At 41.0% G+C, this 17,201-nt stretch overlaps 1 long non-coding RNA gene and 1 pseudogene across 1 annotated transcript in view; one reads left to right on the forward strand and one right to left on the reverse strand.

The window, feature by feature from the left end:
- LOC139038274 (uncharacterized) overlaps window positions 1-17,201 on the reverse strand; it is an 89,961-nt gene that overhangs the window by 54,560 nt on the left and 18,200 nt on the right. The gene's annotated exons all lie outside the window — the stretch shown is intronic.
- LOC139038316 (U4 spliceosomal RNA) lies at window positions 7,407-7,488 on the forward strand (annotated as a pseudogene).

The following is a 17,201-nucleotide window of genomic DNA, read 5'->3' on the forward strand; positions in this document are numbered from 1 at the left end:
AAGGGAACAACAAAGCAATATATACCTAGTGTATGTCCAGATGGAATAATATCAAAATTCACCCATGCAAGAGAGTCCTGGAGACGCCCCAAAATTATGTGGGTCAGGTTTTAGAGGGAGGCTAAGGAAGTAACACTGATGTGATTTCATTTACACCTGCAGTCAGGTAACACTTGGGGACATCTAGACAGTAAGAATTTTTATTTACACTTTTATTATGGAAATAATTTGCTTCCTACTTGTCATCATCCAAGTAAAGAAGGGAGAGCATGGGCATTTTTCACTGTTCCTAGCCCAGTGGTGGTTTGGATGGGGTCTGCATAAGATTCCATCTGGTTCTCTGTCTGAATCGCTTTCCTTAAGTCAAGAGTGAGAAGTCTGACTTCAGTCTCATACAGTGAGATCCCTGTGTCCTCAACAGTAAAGTGTTGCCATATGGTTCATAGCATTACAACACTCATGGGTAACCCCTGAAACCGTCTTCATGTCCACATGATCCCAGAGCACAAAGATTTATTTAGGATATTGTAAATAAAACTTGGATAAACAGAAGCATGAAATGGGAGACCCCACAGGCTAGGAGAAAAAAGTTAGAAAAATAGACCTGCTTCATCACCCTCTCTGGCAAATAGATATGACCCATGATTTATTAAAACAGGAGCTTTTTCAAGACATAATTATAGGCAAGAGAAAAAGCCTTTCCTAAGAGTGTCTCTGTATGCTTCTACTGGGACTTTTGTATTTGAACTTGACACATTTGAAAATCATTCTAATTTTTTCTTAGTGTCACTGTTTGGGTAGTACCTGAACACAGGTAACAAGTAAAGCAATAGGGGTGACTAAGATCTCTGTGGGCAGGAGCATTATAAGACTGGGGAAGAGGACCAACAAGAGACTCTTGGGATAGATAAACATTTGAGGGAGAAGAGGAAAGAAGTAAATACAAAGGTATCATTCAAGAAGTCAGAGTGTGAATGAGTCCTCTCTGTATCGAACTATGTAAATAACATTTGCTTTAAGGTGGAAATTTTTAGTGAAAAATATGGTTTGAAGGCTATAGTTTTGTTTTGTTTGACGCGAATGGATCTTTGCCTGGGGTTAAATTAATCCAGATGTACTGGATAAAACAAAGCAAAATTATACTTAAATAGATTCAAGAGTTCTCCTATTTTACTCATCTGAAAAAAAAAAAGTTAAAAATAAATCAAGGTTTTCAGGGAGTAAGTTAATAATTTCAAGCACATAATCCTAATCCAAAACACTGAATCTATCAAGAAAAGTTTCTAAATGAGCCGACCTTTAAAGGGTCCTACTGGCTTTACAGACCACAGTTTCTCATCCTCAAAGGTTCACCTGACATTTTTGCTAGAACATATTACTAAACAGAGGGGACTAGTGAGTGTTCACTTTTTGTTTCCCCGCCTGCGTGCTGCCTGGCTCCCTCTGCTCGGAAATAACCACAGGGCTTGCTCACTCAGTAGCAATGCTGACAGCATCCTCCACTTCTGGAAGGTAGAAAACTTGCCTGTGGTTCCCGAGGCCAGGATCAGACTAGAGCAATTATGCAGTGAGTTTGGCCCACCTTGGGGACTTTGGCTCTCAAATGCCAGGGCTATGCAGACTAAACTGAAGGTTGTTTTACAAGAGACCATCAAAATCCTCATTTGCATGTGTGACATTCCTGTGGAGAGGCTGATTTTGAATCAAGCTGGCTGGGCCAGATTACAGAACCAGTCTGCTAGTGTGAATGTAAATAGCATCAACTGGATCTCTCCCAGTTAGCCTTGGCCTTCTCTGACCCAATGCATGTTAAGTCACTTCAGTTGCGTCCTACTTTTTGCGACCCTATGGACTGTAGCACACCAGGCTCCTCTGTCCCTGGGGATTCTCCAGGCAAGAATACTGGAGTGGGTTGCCATGCCCTCCTCCAGGGGGTCTTCCTGGAGGTTGACCCAGGGATCGAACCCACATCTCTTATGTCTCCTGCCTTGACAGATGGGTTCTTTACCACTAGCGCCACCTCAGAAGCCCCAAATCACTAGCCAATTGAGTTTAAATACAAATGATCATTCATTGGAAGGACTGATGCTGAAGCTGAAGCTCCAATACTTTGGCCACCTCATGTGAAGCGTTCACTCACTGGAAAAGACCCTGATGCTGGGAGGGATTGGGGGCAGGAGGAGAAGGGAACGACAGAGGATGAGATGGCTGGATGGCATCACCGACTCAATGGACATGAGTTTGAGTAAACTCTGGGAGTTTGTGATGGACAGGGGGGCCTGCGATTCATGGGTCGCAAAGAGTTGGACACAACTGAGCAACTGAACTGAACAAATGACACCTTCCAGCTAACAGAAAAACATCAAGTTTTCTTAGAACAATGGTCGTCAGCAGCCATCCCCACAATCATGAGATCCATTGGGTATTTACATTGTACTAAGTGCTTTACATGCATCATCTCCTCGCATCCTCATAGCAGCCCTGTAAAATGAAAGTGTGAGTCACTCAGTCGTGTCCGACTCTTTGTGACCCCACGGACTGTAGCCCTCCAGGCTTCTCCATCTGGGGAATTCTCTAGGCAAGAATACTGGAGTGAGTTGCCATTCCCTTCTCCAGGGGATTTTCCCAACCTAAAGATCTAACCCAGGTCTCCTACATTACAGGCAGATTCTTTACCTTCTGAGCCGCCAGAGAAACCTTCATAGCAGACCTTCATAGCATGTGATATCACTGTACTGTCACATGGCCATTTTTCAAGGGGGGAACAAAAGCTCAAAGAGATTAAGGTTAACTCATCCCCGGTCACACAGGAAGAAGGTAATAGATGTGAATGCAGACAGTCTAACTTTCACATCTAAGCTTTCCACCCTTTCTGCCTGATGTCGTATTACTTATAAGTAGCATGACTTCAGTTGAAAATAGCAGCAATGAACTCTGAGATCAAAACCAAAAGGCGATGTGACACAAAACAAATCATAAAGTGTGATTAGAAGCTGTGTCATTTTTGTCACACAGAGCTGTGTGAATCATAGGGAGCCCTCCCACTTGCGCATGGTGATTCTAGTTCATTAAAAATCTGGACTGTATATGGAGGATCCAGACAAAGGATCTGCTCCATGCCTCTGTCTCCCAGTGGTAATAACTCTGTAATTCTGCAATTCTTCTCTGTCAGGCAGCTCTGGGACTCAGCACTTTCTCTGTAGAGGCCTGGGGGAATAGAAAACAATCCATAAACAAAGTCCCAAACTGGAGCTGCAGAGGGCAGGTGCCCAGAGCAATGCAATTGCACAGACTACTCCCCTACCCCACTTTCAGGGTAGGTGCTGGGGATCATGAGGAAATGGGGACATTTACTCTTTAGCACAGAGATTTCTGGGAGTCATCAGGACACTCTCGGTCTTGAGGACACAAGGCCCTGACAGCCATTCCAGGGGAGAACGAAGCCCAGTAGTTACAAACTTCCCAGCTCTCAGTCCCTGCGGAACATCTTCCACATATGGAGGGGGGTCCTCCACTCATCACCTGGACAGCAGTCTGGCAACTGCTGGCCAAAGTGGTTTATAACATCTGGATAACTGTTTCCAGATGGGGCCTTCCCCTGAAAGACTTGATTAAAAGTTTCACACTCAGCGTCTTGAAATAACTGACATATGCACAGAGAGTTTCTATCATCTGCACCCAGAGCGGAAGCAGCAAGCCACGCCTAAGATGAGAGCACACATCTTTCGTAGGATTTCAAGAGCATCAGAAAACTGCAAGGCTGTTTCTACTGGGTCCACATCAAAGTCCAGCAAATCCAGCTGCGTAGGGAGGCAGTAAAGTGACTGGAAAGAACAAGAGCTCTAGAATCAGATCTGTATCCAAACCCAGAATCTACCCATTGCCAGCAGAGACTTCAACAAAGACTTAACCTCTCAGAGTCTCAGATTTCCTCTCTGTAAAACAGGAATGCAATAGTCCTTACTTAGAGGAGGACTGTGACAAGCCTGCACACAGCGGGCACTCAATAAATGGTTTTTTTCTCTCTCCCTCTATTTTTTTTAATTATTAGCTGAGTCTATAAACACAATTCACTATCATACATATTACAAAACTGTTAGCAAAACACGTAGGACTAGAAGTTCCTTTTTCAGTATTTATACAGAACATTAACATTTTAAAAGCATTAACAATAGTAGCAGATGTTTATAATGTGTCCTTTTGAGGAGGAGCTCTAACCATCTCCCATCAGGAAAAAAAGAAACCCACCCTGAATTTGTCTTATAAACAGATTCAGACCAATCCTGACCCCTGGATTAAAATCCTGTGGTCCCTCATGCCTTCTGGAGCTAGACATCTTGATGTTGAAGAGAAAAGGAAGTCCAACTAGACCTAAGATTGGGGGCTTCCCTGGTGGCTCACGGTAATAAACGACGCCTGCAATGCGGGAGACCAGTGTTTGATCCCTGGGTCAGGAAGATCCCCTGGAGAAGAGAATGGCAACTCACTCCAGTATTCTTGCCTGGAGAATCTGCATGGACAGCGGAGCCTGGCGGGCTACAGCTACAGTGCATGGGGTCACAAAGAGTTGGACACGACTGAATGTTGTCTTATCAACAGATTCAGACCAATTCTGACCCCTGGATTAAAATCATGTGGTCCCTCACTTCTTCTGGGGCTAGACATTTTGATGTTGAAGAGAAAAGGAAGTGAAGAGGAAGTCCAACTAGACCTAAGATTAAGATTCACCAAATATGTGAATGGGTCAAACAAAAGGATCCTCATTTAGTAAGTCCAGGGAGAGGCTTCCCTGGTGACTCAGTGGTAAAGAATCTGCTTGCCAATGCAGGAAACACAGGTTCGGTCCCTGATCCAGGACGATCCCACATGCAGCAGAACAATTAAGACGGTGGACCACAACTACGGAGCCTGTGCTCCAGAGCCCAGGAGCTGCAACTATTGAGTCCATGCGCCACAACTTCTGAAGCCCTCTTGCCTAGAGCCCGTGTTCTGTAACAAGAAAAGCCACCACAATGAGAAACCCTCAGTCCTCAACTAGAGAGCAGCCCCCACTCGCCGCAGAGAAAAGCCCAAGAAGCAGTGAGGACCCAGCACAGCCAAAACTAAATAAATTTAAAAAAAAAAAAAGGTTCAGAGAGGTTAAGTGATGCTTTAAGTGTTAGCGTGAAGATTTAGTACACAGGAGTAAGCTAATTTTCTTCACTTTACAGCACTTCTCTCACTTATTTTTTTTTAATTAATTGGAGGATAATTACAATATTGTGATGGTTTTTGCCATACATCAATATAAATCGGCCATGGGAATACATGTGCCCCCCGTCCTGAACGTCTCTCCCACCTCCCTCCCCACCCTATCTCTCTGGATTGTCCCAGATTACTGGCTTTGACTGCCCTGTTTCATGCGTCTAACTTGCACTGGTCATCTATTTTGCATGTGGTAATATGTATGTTTCAATGCTATTCTCTCAAAACATCCCACCCTTGCCTTCTCCCACTGAGACCAAAAATCTGTTCTTTACATCTGTGTCTCCTCTGCTGCACTGCATGTAGGACAGTCATTACCGTCTTTCTAAATTCCATATATATGCATTTATATACAGTATTTGTCTTTCTCATTCTGACTTACTTCACTATGTATAATAGGCTCCAGTTTCATCCACCTCATTGGAACTGACTTAAATGTGTTCCTTTTTATAGCTGAGTAATATTCCATTGTGTATATGTACCACAGCTTCCTAATCCATTCATCTGCCAATGGCCATCTGAGTTGCTTCCATGTCCTAGCTGTTATAAATAGTGCTGCAATTAACACTGGGGTACATGTGTCTCTTTGAATTCTAGTTTCCTCGGGGTGTATGCCCAGCAGTGGGATTTCTGGGTTGTATGGCAGTTCTATTCCCAGTTTTTTAAGGAATCTCCACACTGTTCTCCATAGTGGCTACACCAGCTTGCATTCCTACCAACAGGGTAAGAGGGTTCTCTTTTCTCCACACCCTCTCCAGAATTTGTTTGTAGATTTTTTGATGATGGCCATTCTGACTGGCATGAGACAATACCTCATTATGATTTTAATCTGCATTTCTCTAATATTCCCCCACTTATTTTGAAAATTATCAATATAATAATGGCTATAATTTATGCACCATGAATAATATTCCAGGGCAGTGATAGGCACTTTTCTTACACCATTTCCATGTAACCTTCTTTACATCACGCCTATAAAGCAGGCATAATCATCACCTTGGGTTTCTCTGGGTGAGTAAATTGTAGCTCAAAGAAGTTAAACAGCTTACCACAAACCATAAAGCCAACCAGCAGCAGACCTGGAATTTGAAGCCATCAGTCTAGCTCCACAGGCATCTGCCAACAGCTCTGAAACGGTTTCACCTTGCCATGAGGCGAGCAAGAAAACTAGTGAGAATAGTCTCTCCTGCTCATCACCTGGAATTGCTGTGACAGTTAACCTGTGGCATCTGTGATTACTGTGTCCACAGTCTGGGCTCTGTCCACTATTCCTCATAGCTGCTACAAACCCTCTTTTTTTTTTTTTGGTCTCCATTGCCGGACAGGTGTTCAACACAATAGCTCCCTTTTCCCTCCATCTGCTTCTCCTTGCTCAGTGAGGCCCTGATGCATTACGGGCGGCTGCTCCCCACATGTGCTCACAGCCCCACTGATGAGAAATGGCAGAAGCAGGTATTAAAGGTGGAGGTTCTGGCTTGTTGCTCTGAGTGTATTAAAAACCATTCCCAGACTCCACATAAAGAGTTTTACACACATACCCAGCACATGCGATATGAGGGAGACAGAGAAGCAGACGTGGGGATAACCACAGTGAGACATGTAACCACAACAGAAGTCTGGAGAGATGGGCCCAAGGAAAGCCGCTTTCACAGACCGGGTGATGGATCGTCTCCTCAGCAGACAGACAGACAGCTCAAGGTACTTATTTTTATAAAAAGTTGACAGAAAGAACTCCAGACGTCCAGGCCCACTCCCTGCTCAGTCCTGTGTCCAGAGCTGACTCAGCTCTGTTCCCCTTCGCAGGATGGTGAATTATTCCACACGCTCCTGCTAATCATCCCCATCCAGCTCCTTTCTTTTCTCACAGGTCGTTTAAACGTCTCCTCGTCTGGGTTAGAACTTGGGTGGATACTGAATTCCCTTCTGTTTTCCTCCCCAGGGATGAATTTCTCATACCTAGGGTATTGTTTGTGGGGGAAAATTCTTTCAGTTTAAAGGCCCGTGAGATGATTATACCAAGAATTTGTCTCACTAGACTCTTGAAGAGGATACTCACCATTTACTGAGTACACAGTAGGCGCCAGATAATTTCCATACTCTGTCTCCTTTAACTCTCATAATGATTATGTAAGGTCTTTGTAAGTCCCATTATATAGATCAATAGCTCTGTGCAGTGGCAGTATCACAGCCAATGAGGTTTATCCAAGGTGCAATTGTTGCTAATTGAAAACAGGTCAAAAAAAAAAAACAAAACAGATCAATAGCACATAGGACATATGTAATAAATGGAAGGGAAGATAAAGCCCCATAGCATACTGATTTCCTCAGTGTTTCTTTATAAACCAGAAGACAGAGTGATATAGTAAAAGGAGCTGATTCTGGACCAGGAGACCTGAATTCTTGTGTGAACATGAAAACCAACCAGCTCTCTCTGGTCTGGGCAAGACATTTTACCTTTGTGCACCTCTGTTCACTTAATCTAAAAAATGCATGAATAGACTAGCAATTTCTATACACATGGCTCCTTCTTCCTCTAAATTTCTATGACTATTGCCTGTTTTCATACTGTAGTTAGTATTCATAATGTCAGACTCTCCAAGAATAAAGTTCTCAAACACAGCTAGTCCTTCAGCACTGAATTGACATCCTTCATCACCCAGCTCTGGAGCACATCTAAGCCACATCTGGATAACAAATTAAGGTAGCCATAACACTTTACCCTTTCCAGGCTAATTCAGCATGCTGTAGCCTTTAAAGACAAGTTGAAGCAGAACTTCAAACCCTGTGGCATGATAACAGATTCCACTGTCTTACTACCCTGGATCTGAGAGATGTCCTGACAAAAATAGATACTTGATATCATAGTTAGTTATTTTTGCCCCCCCAGAAAACCCCAAAACTTAGTAGATGACAACAAATATTTACTATTATCTTTCATGATTCTGAGCCTTTAAAGACTCAGCTGGGTGTTTTTCTTCTGGAGTCCTTCATATAATTTTAGCAGATTGGAGGCAGAGGCTGGGAGTCTTGAGTTAAAGGTTTTTTCACTCACATGTATGACAAATGAGGTGAGATAACTGTGGGCTTCTTGGTCATATCTCTGTCCACGTGACTACATTGGGCTTCCTCACAACATGGTAGCCCTGGGGCAGTCAGATTTCTCGTAACTGATTTCCCCCTAAAGTGAGCATTGCAAGAGAGCGAGTTAAAAGCTTTAAGCCTTCTTGTGAACTAATTTCACTTATTCTGTAGGTCACAGCATTCACAGATTAGCCCAGACTCAAATATGTGGAGGCATGAGTTCTACTGCTCAGTGTGAGCACACTTTTTCCCTCCAGGAATGAAAGGATGGTAGTCATCTTGGGGACAAGTTAATCTACTTGGCCTATCTCAGAGCAAAATGAACTACAGTAAAGGTCAGTTAGATTCTCAACATTTCTCTCTTGTTTCCTTACATACACACACTTACACAAACAGTTCCAAGTGATGCCAATTATAGTACCATGCTTGAACCCCAAAGATGATTACACAAACATGAAGTAGGAATTACAGGTTTAATCCCATAAAGAATAGGTCACAGAAACCACTCGTCCATTTCTCTCTGAAATAACATTAAGCTCTGTCACTGATGGGAAAGGGAAAGCAACTTAACTGAGGAAAATGTCTTCAGAAGAAATAGTAAAGGCAGATCAGTGATCTAGTCAAGCCCATCAGGATGGACATTGAATCCCAGTTATCTTAAGAGAAATCCAGATGTTCCCTTGAAACCATCCTTAAAGGAAGGTCGGCCAGCAGGATGAAGTTGCCAGACTCGATTCCAGACGTCCACACAGATAAGCAGGCCTGACGTGTGGCAGTGGAGATGGGCAGCTTACGAACACCAAGAAGCAAAGTGAGGATCTGGACAGTATCACTATCAGGAAAGCATATCATAAACCTCAGCATGTGACACTGCCCCAAGAAAAACAGCAACCCAGAGGCCAGCTGAAAAACTAGATTCTGGAGCACAAAAGCAGGTCAGATAGGAAAGCGGTAGTGAGCAAAGTCTGGATGGTGTGTTGGAACCCAAGAGGGATGGCATAAACACTGGAATTACAGGCCTCTAAAGGGCTGAGATGATCTGTAAGAGAAAATACCAGCAGTTCCTGGGGAGGAAGAAAGGCTTAGGAGCCATCAAGGAAGCAGCACGGTGACCCTTTGGGTATGGATGCCAGAGCAGAGCTAGAATTACTGTGGCTTGGAGGTGACTCTAAAGGCCCCCACAAGAAGCATTTCTTTCTCTTCATGACTGAGAGAAAGTCAGGAATGAATTCCCTAGACACGAAACTTAAGGAGGTTTCTGGCCTCTAATTGGAATATTTAGGATTTGTCAGTCTTGAAATCTGATGGGCACTGCAAGGAGCTCTGTGGATCAATGGGGCAGGAAGATGGAATAGAAAGTTATTTTCCTCTCTGGTTCTGCCTTCAGATGGGAATATGAGGCTTGTTCTTTAAGCTGTACAACTTTTAACACCAGAGGGGCCAACGGGTCCATCACAGTCCACCACCCAACAGAGGGCATTAACTGGACCAATCTTCAGGTTATACTGCTCAGTAAAACCCGCCCCTCTGGCTCTTAAAGCACTCTCCCATAATTCTGGCAATCATAAAAATCTCTAAGTCTTTTTAATTTATAATCTCATTTCTGGGAATTGGATGTGACTAAACTATCCATGAGCAGGGGAAATGCATGTGCATGAAGATGTTCACAGCAGCATTATTTATAAGTAGACAAGCTCAGAGCTTCTCAAACTTTGATGTGTGTCTCTTAGAGGTCTTCTTAAAGGGCAGATGTAGTATATCTGGCAGGTCTGAGTGTGGCTCTCAACTCTGCATCAACTCAACTCTGCTCTCAACTCTCAACTCTAACAAGCTCTCAGGTGATATCCATCCTACTCGGGCCACACTTTGAGCAGCAAGGGGCTTACTTTACTAACTTAAGAAAAAAAATCAAACATGTACATTACTAAATAAATGATAGGTACACCTCCTCCATGAAATACTGAAATGGATGTTAAAATGATTTTAAAAACAAGCAATGTGAAAAAGTGTTTATGACATAAACTAAGAGAAAAACACAGGGTACAAAATTGTATACATATTAAGATTGCAATTGTAAAAAAGGAAATAGGGAAAACACTGGAAGCAAATCCAAAATTATTAACTGAATGGTTCTTTTAGGATACTGAGATTATGTTTTCCCCCCTCATTGTCAAGTTTTCCATCATGTTGCTACATTACTTTCATAGTCTAAAAATGCTGGTAAACCGGGGAATATTAGGTAATCATACATCCTGCTTTGCTAGAATAGTCTCAGGTGCCTGTTGTCTCTACACAATTATTAATAGTGGTCCCTTCACTCCCAAAATGCTTTATGTAGTTGATAAATTCTTTGGCCATATTAGATACAGGAATGTCTGGAGGCTAGTTACGTGCTTTCTCTGTTACTCCAAAGCATGTGAAAAGCTGAACTGAAATGCCTGGAGAGAGTAAGCAGGGGATGGGGGGAGGTCTCTGATGTGTACATTGTTTTAATTGATTTTTTTAGAGCAGTTTAGGTTCACAGCAAAACTAAAAGGAAGATACAGAGATTTCCCTTATACTCCCTGTCCCCACACACACACAGCCTCACCTATTGTCAACATGCTCCACCACTACAACTGAACCTACACTGACACAGCACAGTCACTGAAAGACCAGTTTACGTTAGGGTTCACTCTTGGTGTTGTACATGTTATGGGTTTGGATAAAAGTACAATGAATGACATGTGTCCACCATTACAGTTTCATACACAATCGTTTAATTTCACTCTCCTAAAAATCCTCTTGCACATTTGTTATAGGTGTATTTAGGCTGTGATATAAGACCTCAATAGTATATGCATTAAAAAAACGTCTGACACAACCATGAAAGCTAGCAATTTTGAAACAGGGGAGAGACGAAGTCAGATAAATGTTCGCTGTGCTTTTTAAAACTCTTGCTTTTTAGTTAGCTCTTTCTGATCTTTTCTCCTAACTGCACACCAGGAGTCATCTCATAAGATGAAATCCTACACATCTTAGGGCTGTGATTTTTCTCCTGCTGATGCTGATCCTCTAAGACAGTAGAGTTAATGTTTGAAAAGGCTGATGATTTAATTTGATTCCTTTTTGCTGCTTTTGCTAATATGTGAAATTTTTAGAGCCAGATTTTTTCATTGCTGCCTTAAACCATGTAACTTACTAGGTCTTTTACTTTATACCTTATAAACCTGAATCAAACTAATGCTACTACTTATCAGTTAAATATTTTTAAAGTATTAAGAGGAAAACTCCAAAACAATTGAATTAACTAAATACAAGCCAGATTTCCCTAAGCAAATTCTAAGGCACATTCCAATTTCACTGACTTGGAATTTTATCATACAGAATATTATCTTCAAAACGTAAGCAATCAAAAAAAATATGTGAGCCAAAAAAAAAAAAAAGTGAGCCATCAATTGCAGCTTGGGAAATATCTTATAAGTATACCTTCTGTTGTAATTATTTTATACAAATTGAATTTAACTTGCAACGTTATTTCTTTTGTCTTTATGAGATTAATTTTTTTATTCTTACAGAAATTAATATATGTTTCTCTCTCTCTCACACACACGCACACCCTGGTGTGAAACACTCTTAAGTCCTAGGCCCAAACTATTTGCTGTAAGTCCTTGTCTGCTAGTGACTAGGTAGGTGGGAGCTCAGAGAATGATGGTCTTTGTTCTTTTGTTCCCTCTGGTGTATATTCCATTTCACCTGTGTAGAGCTAAACTTACACCCCAAGGACAAATGACACTTAGGTGAATGACAATAGGTGATTCTAAATTGAGAACAGCTATTCAGTATGGGTGTAAGTTCTGATTGATGGTGCATTTAGAAGGGAAAAAAAGGAGCCATGAGGTGGATACTGGACTTCACCTTTTAGGTCATTTTAAATAATAGTGAAAGAAAGACAGGAGAGTGAGAGGCAATACTTTGCTATTCCAGGAAAATAAAGGAAAGAAAAAGACAATAGATAAAGCTGAAAAGCAATGGCCTCAGAGTATACAAGAAACAGAATAAGAGTGAAATAGAGTGTGAACAAACTCTAGGAAAAAAAAGTTTAAAAATGCTTAGGGGACAAAGTGTTACTAAAGAAAGGAAATCCTAGCTTGTGAGACTTAACGTGAAACAAGAAGATAAAAATCCTTTATACAATCAGCAAACAAAAGCAAGGAAATATAAATTCTCAAATCCCACGGAGAGCCTGGAAGGGAAGTCAGCAAGACAATGCAGAACATGCAGTTGAGAGGATAAATCATTTCTTTACCTCATTCTACACAAAAAGAAGATAAGGGCCATGGTGAGGCATATTTTCCAGCAGAAGAGTAGGGAATTGCTGAAATGCCTTTTCCTTACCACGAAAAACCAACAGAACACCCAATTCCAATGAACAGGATTCTCTCAGAAAGACAAAATCCATTCCTATAGCAAACATGGGTGAGGTCCATGAAGGTGGAAGGAAAAGAGGCTGCCCACTCTGGCACCACATGAAATATCTATCAACTCACTGTTGAAGGAAGATCAATAAGGACCTTAGAATTTGTGGGAGCAGCCTCTCTTGAGGGAAGACACTGGGGTTTTCTGGAGGTACAGTCTGAGTAACTGGAAAGTTGGATCATTGGAACACTGAGACCATTAGTTTCTCACCCATAACCACAGTTTTGAGAGGGAAATTAAGATTGTTTAAAATAAAGAATCAAATTTACTTAAAAACATTTACTTAAATGTCTCGGCATGTACTTAAAAACAGTACACACACACACACACAAAAGACCTGGATTCCAAGAAGTAGAAGTCCACCAAGGTCTTACAAACTTGAGGGAAAAAAGAAATGCCTGACATGATATTGAAGCCAAAAATATTTCCCCTTGGCCAAAAAGCATTTAAAGTTCATTTCTCATAATGAAACACAAGTTTGGCACGTATACAGAATGTTTATTTTTTCAAATGGCTGAAAAAGTAGGTAACCAAAACATACAATGTCAATGAACCAAGTCCATTAATTTATCCTGGCTATGGATAATCAGATATGGAGTACCCTGAAAGCAATCATGTGAGTGACCTGAATAATTGCATAGGGGCGTTTTTGTAGTTGGGCCTTAGAAGTGTTGCCGGAAAGGGCACCCCTTCCAGGGCCCAAAACTGGGCTCTTGTCTAACACTCGGAAATGAATTGTCCGAGGAGACACATGTGCTGACAAAGCAAGAGATTTTATTGGGAAAGGGCACCTGGGTGAAGAGCAGGAGGGTAAGGGAACCCAGGAGAACTGCTCTGCCACGTGACTTGTAGTCTCGGGTTTTATGGTGATGGGATTAGTTTCCTGGTTGTCTTTAGCCAATTATTCTGACTCAGGGTTCTTCCTGGTGGTGCACACCTTGTTCAGCCAAGATGGATGCCAGAAAGAAGGATTCTGGGAGGTGGTCAGACCTGTGGTGTCTCCTTTTGACCTTTCCTGAACTCTTCCGGTTGGTGGAGGCTTATTAGTTCCATGTTCCTTACCAGGACCTTCTGCCATAAAACAACTCATGCGAATGGTTACTATGGTGCCTGGCCAGGGTGGAAGGTTTCAATCAGTGTGCTTCCCCTAACAGAACCACTAGTAATTCCTGTCTCTAACAAATTGTCCTCATTGTTCACCTGCAAAATGGACTCTGTGATAATACTGCTTTTCTCTACACTGGCTTTTTTTTTTTAATGCTCTGAAAAAGGTTTAAGCTTTTCTGAGAAGCAGCTTTGAAAACAACAAGAGGCTTGGCAATTCAAGTCAAATTAATTTATATACAAACTTGAGTTTCAATGATACAGACAAAAGAGGAAGTGTTTTTGGTTTTGCTTTGTGTGTATGTGTGTTTTAATGAGTGACTTTTCTTGAGAAATTTTTCCTAGTTAGAAAAAAGCCATCAAGGAGTTTTCACAAGCTGTAGGGAGTCTTGCCAACATCTTGATCTTCCTCTTTCTTTTCCTCCTTGGCTTCTGACTGCTTTAGAAATTTTCAACTTGTAAAGGAAAGATGCAAGTACTATGGGTACAGGCAAATACAATTAGCATTTTCCCTAGTAAAATGCATATTTCCTTCCCACAGTTAGAGAGCGGTCTAGAGCATGAAAAGAAGGCCATCTCTCTGACTGGGGCACAAATAAATAGATAAATAAATAAATAGTTAAAGCCTTTTGATGTGCATGAGCAGACAGCTTAAAGAAGATTATTGATAGAGACTTCCGTGCTCTTTGATGCACTGCGTGGAAATAGCTTTCTCCTTAAAACAAAATAATAATAAAAAATAACGTTGGTAAAATAGTGGTTAAAAATTGAAGTTTAGGAGAATATTTACACCTAGGTGGTTATGTTTCTTTAAAAATTTGTTTAGACTGTGTAAAGATCAGTTCAGTTCAGTCGCTTAGTTGTGTCTGACTCTTTGCGACCCCATGAATCGCAGCACACAACGCCTCCCTGTCCATCACCAACTCCCAGAGTTCACTCAAACACATGTCCATAGAGTCGGCAATGCCATCCAACCATCTCATCCTCCATCGTCCCCTTCTCCTTCTGCCCCTAATCCCTTCCAGAGGGTCTTTTCCAGTGAGTCAACTCTTTCGCATGAGGTGGCGAAAGTATTGGAGTTTCAGCTTCAGCATCAGTCCTTCCAATGAACACCCAGGACTGATCTCCTTGCAGTCCAAGGGACTCTCAGGAGTCTTCTCCAACCCCACAGTTCAAAAGCATCAATTCTTCAGCACTCAGCTTTCTTTACCATCCAACTCTCACATCCATACATGACTACTGGAAAAACCACAGCCTTGACTAGACGGACCTTTGTTGGCAAAGTAATGTCTCTGCTTTTTAATATGCTGTCTAGGTTGGTCATAACTTTCCTTCCAAGGAGTAAGCGTCTTTTAATTTCATGGTTGCAATCACCATCTGCAGTGATTTTGGAGCCCAGAAAAATAAAGTCACCCACTGTTTCCCCATCTATTTCCCATGAAGTGATGGGACCAGATGCCATGATCTTAGTTTTATGAGCTAAGTTTATGAGTTTTAGTTGAGCTTTAAGCCAACTTTTTCACTCTCCCTTTTCACTTTCATCAAGAGGCTTTTTAGTTCCTCTTCACTTTCTGCCATAAGGGTGGTGTCACCTGCATATCTGAGGTTATTGATATTTCTCCCAGAAATCTTGATTCCAGCTTGTGCTTCTTCCAGCCCAGCGTTTCTCATGATGTACTCTGCATATAAGTTAAAAAAGCAGGGTGACAATATACAGCCTTGAGGTACTCCTTTCCCAATCTGGAACCAGTCTGTTGTACCATGTCCAGTTCTAACTGTTGCTTCCTGACCTGCATATAGGTTTCTCAAGAGGTGGGTCAGGTGGTCTGGTATTCCCATCTCTTGAAGAATTTTCCAGACTTTGTTGTGATCCACACAGTCAAAGGCTTTGGCATAGTCAATACATCTTATTAAAATGTCCCTTTTATATCCGTTTATCTTTTTTTTGGATAGTCCGATTATGGCCAAAGAAATGGCTCTTAATTTTTCTATATTACCAATGAAAACCAAAATTAATTATTTATATTCAGAATTATCTATGAAGGTTTTTTGCCCAACAGATGTGTTTCTGGCTAGCAAGCTGTAAATTTCTTTAAACTTCATGTTTGCCTGGTGTTTAGTTCTAAACTCCAACATATTAGTCTATTTCATTAAATCATAAAAACTTTTTGAAACAAGAAAAAAATTGCTGTTTAAAAGGTAAGAAAAGACATATAAAGTATGTTTTCCTTGTTTTTGTTAAGATTATAATTTTAATTTGTTACGGAACACTTCTGTTAAACCAGGAAATCCTGTTAGAATGCAAATTTGTTGCACTATTTGAGATGAACATACTTTTAGTGTGTAGTGAATCTCCTTATTCAAAAGCTATTTGGAATGAAAAACCCAGTCTAGAAAATAAACCTTATAGTTTGCATTTTTAAAATAATTTGCTGGTAGGAAATTCTTCTTAGATAAACCACACTGACTTTTCAAATGCTATTTTTTAAGAAGAACCTAAGGGTCATTTGTCTGTAAAAATAAGGACTAGGCTGCCTCCAGGGGCTGTGCCTTTCATCTACTCTCACCCAGGCATTCCAGTCAATCAGAGCAGGGCCCATCCTCTGGCCCCCTTTGCCTACAGACATCACACCTAATTTTGGCCAATTTCCCCTCTTCTCTTCATCTTCCCTTGTTCTTCCTTTGTTCTTTTCTCAGCTTTCTAAAGGAAAAACTGTAGCATTTAATTTGATAAGCAGATATAAATAAAATTCCCTTTCAGCTTTTAAAAACTGCTTTCCAAAGGTGCAGGAAAACCTTAAATTGTGAAATGTCAAAATGTCACTGAGATGACTCTTTAGCTGTTTAAATATATGTTATTTTATATACAGGCACACATAATAAAGTTATACCCTATTCATTAGGAATTCATTAGGAATTTACAATAATTCAACCTGGTTGAGATTAGAGTTTATCTTTTTAGTCTTTAGAAATGATTTTACATGGAAGTAATACCATAAAAGATAACAGCATTGTTTAAATTACTTAAGACTTTGTCTAAGGCCAAATGAATATTTTTTTCTACTCAACAGAAAGCATCCAATAAGAAATCTTGGTAACCTTTTCTTAGCAGCTAATGTGAGTTATTTTTGATTTTGAAAGCAAAACCTACATACCTTTTGAAAAATACCTGTGTAGCCAGTTAGACTATTAGATCTCTTTTTCACAGTGTGATGAAAGAAAAAAAAAAAAAACAGACTTTGAAGTTAAATCTGTTTGATCCCCCCCTCTATCACCCACTAGTTTAATAGCTTTGGACAAAATACTACTTCAAG

This window comes from Odocoileus virginianus, chromosome 14 (genome assembly GCF_023699985.2).
Source record: "Odocoileus virginianus isolate 20LAN1187 ecotype Illinois chromosome 14, Ovbor_1.2, whole genome shotgun sequence".
NCBI lineage: Eukaryota > Metazoa > Chordata > Mammalia > Artiodactyla > Cervidae > Odocoileus > Odocoileus virginianus.